The sequence below is a fragment of the Cygnus olor genome, chromosome 5 (assembly GCF_009769625.2).
Source record: "Cygnus olor isolate bCygOlo1 chromosome 5, bCygOlo1.pri.v2, whole genome shotgun sequence".
NCBI lineage: Eukaryota > Metazoa > Chordata > Aves > Anseriformes > Anatidae > Cygnus > Cygnus olor.
The window spans coordinates 45,926,910-45,933,832 of record NC_049173.1 but is presented as its reverse complement, the minus strand read 5'-3'; positions in this window follow the sequence as shown (position 1 = coordinate 45,933,832).

The following is a 6,923-nucleotide window of genomic DNA, read 5'->3' as shown; positions in this document are numbered from 1 at the left end:
AAAGGAACAATTTTCAGACTTTTTTTTCTTTTTTTTTTTCTTTTTCTTCTTTTTCAGGTCATAACGTCAGACCATTCAGAGCTCAGCAGGACAGATAAGAACTCAGATGAAGTTTCCATACACCACCACACAATGGGGAGACAAGCTTAGTCATGAGCATTCTTCCAGTGTTTCTCTCTTCCTTCCATACACCCAGAAAAATAGATATTTTCTCTCAAAATTGCTAAGGAATGTATTATCTAGTAGCTCACCATGGTCCTACAGCCTTGAACATGTGCCTGTCTGCTCCAGTCTCTGCATATGGCAATTACCCGGTGTCTGCTCGTATTATCTTAAGTCAAGGGAAGCCTTCACTGAAGACAGTAAGTGCTCACTGAAGACATTAACTGCTGCTATCTGCTTTGGGCACCCAGATTCCCAAAAGTGATGTTGCTGTGTGTTGTCTGGGCTTGAGCTCCCTTGAGGATGCTATTGAACCTCCACTGGGCTTTTGTCAGAAAATAGCTATTTACCCTCTGAACTGCTCCCTCCCCCCCCCCCCCCCCCCAAGGCTATGAAGGAACTGCAAAGTGGGATTGATCTGTTTGTTGACATTAAATAATAATAAAATTTTGAACTGAGGCTAATTATGGCAATTTTTGTGCAGGAAAAGTGCAGGTTGTGTTCACCAGGTCTAGTGGTTTTATTTGGACACACCGCAGCACTGCAATATGCTAATGTTTCATTGCCAAGCAGCCAGTAAAAAAAAAAAAAAAAAAAAAAAGCTGATAATTTACAACTGGTCTCTATGGAAAGATGATGGAAAACGTGAATTAAGGACAATCGATCCATTGTAAGAATGATTTAGGAGTAACTGGAACTTGCTTTGGCCACGAGATTAGCTGTGTGAGCACTGTCTTGTCTACCAGATTAATGCTTTAAAAGTGTATGAATGAAATCATAAATAAAATCAGCATTTTAAATAAATGGTGGCTTGCATTGGTTGTAGTATTTTGCATTTCTTTTGCTTTTTTTCTTTTGCTTTGGATTTTCTTTTCTGCATTGCTTTTTGAAAGGTTCACTGGGGAAAGACACTACTGGCTAAGTGGAAACAACAAAGTATATTTGAAAAGTCATTTTTTAATTACACTTGGTGTCTGTTGCTGAGCTGCAAGTGGGTTGCTCACTGCATAAAGGTGCCATCATTTGACTTGACAAATGAGAGTGGGAGCCCCGTGTCAGAGACTGCACCCTGTTCAGGCACCAGGATGGGGCTAGGAGGTGAAGAGGAATAGCGGGCATAGGATTTGCCAGATGTGAGCAGTGCAAGTGTAGAAGCTGGTGTGAATTCTGACTGTTAAACTTTTAGCTCACGATAATCACCTAATAACATCGATTTTTGTTGCTAATACGGGGCTGGGAAGGTTGCTATCAGCCCCTGAGGCAGGAAAAGATTAAAAGAAAAAAAAACAACTGTCTATCAGAGGATCAAACGTATGAACAAGAGGCAGCCACCAAGATCCTCAGAAGTGCTTTAGTGTCGAGATCTTAATTGAACTTTACTTACAAAAAAGCAATTCAGATTTTAAATTGAATAAAGCATATGTCCTGCCATGAGGGTGTTTGGAACTGAGCCCAGGAGAGGCTGGCTGCAGTTTGGTCTTAAGGCTGACTCTGCAACTGTTTGTATGTGTAAATTGTTAATTTTATAACTTGATATGAACATGTATTTTACATTTTAAGCAGCCAAAGTAATACTCAGACAGTACTTGCTCAGAATAACATCTGGCAAACATCTTACAAAATAGATGCCAAATACTACTTTAATTTCGTGAAAAATTTTATTAGAAACATTTTAAGAAAGGAAAACAAATCTTTGATGTAAGTTTTATTAGCAAGCCATTCAGAAGAGAATTTAGGGAACAGTACTTTCATGGTTCTGCATCGGGAGGAGAAATTGCTTTAATTAGATATGGTATGTGATCAATTCTGCATGCTATGATTAGGAGGACAGCTCTAGTAATTACACATACTGTAAGATGTCCAAGTCCATGAACATCTGTTCCTAATCATCAAACCCAGAATATAGAAAAAGCTTACGTTTATGTTCATTTTGTATCACAAAAACCCAAATCTAGAACTTTTTATTGTGATCTTTATGCAAAAATGTCAAATTTATTTTTTTTATAAAATAAAAAATAGCAAAGTATATGCCATATTTTCATCAACATAACTGAGAAAATCTTTATGAAACACATAAGCACTTAGGTAGGCAGAGGTAACACATTATTCATGACCTGGCTATGCACAACATTTATAATCTTTATTTTTTTTATTTTATTTTATTTTTTGACAAAATAATTATATTGGTACAACTACTGGTGTGGATATAATTACAGCAGCCCAAACATGCCTTATATTTGATTGAATTTATTCTCTTTCTAATTCAAAGAAATTTACATACTAGCTATATAAATTCACCAATACTTATGGGATAAAAAGAAAGGGCAGAAATAGACTGCTTTTATTATCTTAAGTAATTCAGTGCAAGACATTTTGACTTCTTGCTCATGCAGTTTGAAAAACCTTCTTTTCATTTGTTTGTTAGCATGGATTTAACTTGGATGATACAGTACTGTAAAGACAAAGCCATAGTTCTTCAGCACCATAATACTTCAGGTAAGGCATGACAGTTAAAAAGCTTATTTCTTGAGCCCCTCCAAATTTTCTAGTTGTAGGTAGGAACTTTCTAAATAAAAGGCAAGAAGATGGAATAAACTTGAGCAGTATCACTGCTCACCATTCTGAACACAATGTTTTTGTAGCCATTTGGATCAGAAAGGTGGGAAAAGAATCAGAATTCTGATTTTTTTTTTTTTTCAATTATAAGGACTTTTGCCATTTTCTGCTTCAGCAACTTACAAAAAAACCCCAACCCAACCCAACCCAACCCAACCCAACCCAAACCAAACCAAAACCACAACAGAATGGACAAGATAATAAAGAGAGGAAATCCAACCAAGACAATTCTAATATCTTAGTGGTATTTCAGTAGGACAGTGACTGGTGAAAGCCAACTGCATTTTTCATTTGAGCTAAAGATTTCCCTGAAATGAAGTTTGTCTGTACTGACAATTGCACAGTGGAGGCTTATATCATAAAATTCAGATAATAAGCTATTGCTCATTCATGAGCTAACAGAACTGGAAAAAGGGAAGTCTGTTCCCTAAAACTGACCCACTGAAGAGTGTACTGTGGGGAAAGACTTGCTGTAGATATTTATTTGTCCTCGGCATCAGTCCAGAGGTCCTTATTTATTTATTTATTTAAAATAATAATTAAAAAAATATTTAATATCACACTCGATTCTAATTTTCTTTGGAAGCTGTGGCAGAACTAGAAGTGTGAAAACTCAACTGCAAACCAGCAAGGAAGATGGAGAGGGTGAGAATTGTTTTGAACACTTTATCTATGACTTTCTTCTTCATCATCACCTATGTTGATGTTAAGTGACCGTTTAAAGTCTTTGAGAAAGAAAAGACAGTAAAGATTTCAAAGCTGATCATTTCAGTAAAAATCTCTTTAATGCTAAGAACTTTGCTTTCTGGTGTGGCAAACTCTACGTTTCTGAGGGTTTTCTGACTTGAAATCCCAGACAATGAATCTTAACTAGGCTCCAGCTTCAGTCTTCTGGTTGGTGGAGCGGTATTACGCTGGATGGATCCTCTGTGTTATTACAATGCACCATTTTAGGCAGACTCACTTCTCTGTCATTGGGATTCAATCCCAGAAAAACGTTGCTATCCTTGGTAGCATGGGATATGGTCTCTGGAGAGAAATATCAATTTTAAAAGAAATCAGTTTTTAGACAATCAGAACATTATGTATGGTAGTTTATTATTTCCTTTCAAATCTAAGTAGTTGCCCTGAATGAAGTGCTTATCACTCAAAATCACAAAGGTAAGACAAACCTCTCTAAAGCAGGAAAATACATATGTGGGTGTTGGCACAGTCAGATTCCTAAAGGAAGCCAGCAACTTAAGAACCACTGAATTTTTGGTTTACAGAAATATTGTATTAGCAAAGTTTACTGCTTTGATACAATTTCCCTGCTGCTAGCTGAGCTCCCTTTGTGCTAACAACATCAGGGGCTTGTGGTATTTATAGTGCTGTTTTTCCCAAGATGAGGATTTGGAAGATCCTTACTGGTGCATCTGTTAACACGCGTCAACAGCCTCCCACAGACAGGCAATCTTCGGGAGATGTAAAGCTGATCAAGCCAAAGCCTAGCCTGGACTTTATCCTGTGTAACTAACCCCAAATCCAGAACACAGGATCCACCTGGAGCCCGAACGCAGGCTGCAGGAGGATGGCCATGAAGGGCAGGTGCCAGCTGGGGCTGAGCTGTCAAACTGTCCATGCCTGCCCAAAACCGGCTGGTCCTGGTGGTCCCCCCAGGTCTCTGCCCCATCCTTCACATGGTTCTCATGGGGTCTGACCCCAGACAACTCAACTCACGGACCTGGCAGAAAATTACTGTACATTTAATTGTGCTGCTCAGGATTGCTTTTCTGCCACCTTAGCAAGCGGGACCAGCTGTGGATGAGCCCAAAGTGTGCCAGAGAAGTGCAGAAGGAGGTGTGGGGGAAAAGGCGCTGAGCAAGTTCCTGGATCAGCTCAAGCCATGACATGTGCCTTTGCCCTCACATTTGCTTTGAGGGTGACATAATATTAAGGGTGCTGACAAAGGAGCCCTGGCAAATCTTGGTGTTGTAGGTGAAGGAAAAACCGCACCAAAAGGAGCTGCTGTGCCCCTCTGCCAGGAGCTGCTGGCTGCAGAGTGGCTGCGGGTGCCAATGCCTCAGCGGCCGCTGGATAAAACTAAGCCGCCAGTGAAGGAGGTGCTAAGGCTCTGGACTTTGCCCTGTTGAAGTGGCAGAGTCAGAAACACACGGTCCCTTCTGTCAGCCCCACGGTGGGGAGGTCAAAGCTTCCAGCAGAGGATTGGGAAGGGCAGATGGGGATAGCAACCTCCTGAGCTGGCACAGCAAGGCTGGCTAGTGCTGGGGTGTTGGTCCCATACAACCACAGCCTGCCTCTGCAGGAGGGGTGGGTACAGCCACCCCAAAACTATCAGAAAACCTCCCTTTGTAGGCAGGGGCTCAAATGTTGTCTAACTAGATGGCGAGGCCTCAGCTGTTCAAATCATACTGTGAGGTATGAAAAACTTATTTTTTATTTCTAACCAATACAAAAAATACTCTTCCCCTTTCCCACTTCTCTGGGGCCTTGGCAATTCAGCTTCTGGCACTGAAGTGGTCTGGCTTCTGGAGAAGAAAAATCCGAAAACACTACTCTCCATGTTTACAACTCTCTGCTCTAAAAAAATGTGCATCTGTAAACTGCTGTCAAAAAATACATTACTGTGTAACAAGGTACCCAGACTTTACTGACACTTACCAATTGTTCCTGTCCCCTAAAACAAATCTCAGAAACAACCTGCTGAAATGATAACACCCTGTCACAGTCTCCCAAGCTCTCCCAGAACATACCGTAGGGGCAGGTGCAAGCAACAGATGCACACCACTCGGAAGAGTTTTGAAAAATGAGATCCTGGAAAAGAAAATAAGAAAATACAGAATTAATTTTAGAGAGGAAAATGCAAGTTTCTACAGCATAAGGGCAAACAGAACTTCACATGGCAAAGGAATAGCTCATATATAAGCCTAAGATGTAAAATTTTAATTAAGACATGGTGATGCCTTCATGCCCGTGATACATGGTACTGTAAATAAAGCTTGTACATATCGTTGCCTATGGCAGGGGGGGTGGAACTAGACGGTCGTTGAGGTCCCTTCCAACCCAAGCCATTCTACGATTCTATGGTATGATACCCAAAGATGTGGGCGACGCTGCGGATTGCCTTACTTCACACCCGTTTTATGCCTTTATGAGGGAAGCCACAATTTCCTTTACGAGGAAGCCACGACTTATCGATGCCTGTGGAATAAAAATATTTACAACTCTGTGAGCATCGATGTGCAAGTGGGGCTGTGTGCTCAGCCTTTAAGACTCGTCTCTAGCTCTTCTAGGACGGCTTTTTCAGGTAGATGCCTAACCGCTTCAAACTCTCACAGGGATAAGAACAGAGCTGTAATGACAGACTTCAGCTACAGCCAAAAGATGTATCTCTGAGCCATTGACATGTCAAAGTGGTAGCATGGCATGTGACAGGCTTGGTGTTCGGCCTTTACCAATCCATCCATGATTCTGGCACACCACTCTCCTCACAGAGTTGTGGGGAGCTGGGGTTCGGCCTCTTCTCGCAGACAACTAGCGACAGGACTAGAGGGAAAGGCCTCAAGTTGCGCCAGGGGAGGTTCAGGCTGGAAATGAGGAGACATTTCTTCTCAGAAAGAGCAGTCAGGCATTGGAACAGGTTGCCCAGGGAGGTGGTGGAGTCACCGTCCCTGGGGGTGTTCAAGGAGAGGCTGAACATGGTGCTTGGGGACATGGTTTAGTGGTGGACATTGGTGGTAGGGGGATGGTTGGACCAGATGATCTTGGACGGCTTTTCCAACCCTAATGATTCTGCGATTCTACGCGTGTGGTCAAAGAACTTGAGGGGGAAAGCAGCCAAGAAGGAGACGTGAATTTTGTCACACCGGGGGTTCTACAGGGTACAAACGCATGAACACAGCCGCACAGCAGCGATGTTCCCACCACGGCCAGATGTCACCCCGGCAGCCCCCCACCGCCCGCAGCCCCCGCCCCGCACCAGGGTCCCTGGCGGAATTCCTCAACGGCGATAGCCACGCCCACCCAGCAGGTGGGCGGGGCCTACGTCTGTCAGGCCCCGCCCCCCGCGCGCACGTGTGGAAAGCCCCGCCGCTCGTTCCCCGCGGGCTGGCCCCGCCCCCTGGCAACCGATTGGCTGCCCAGGC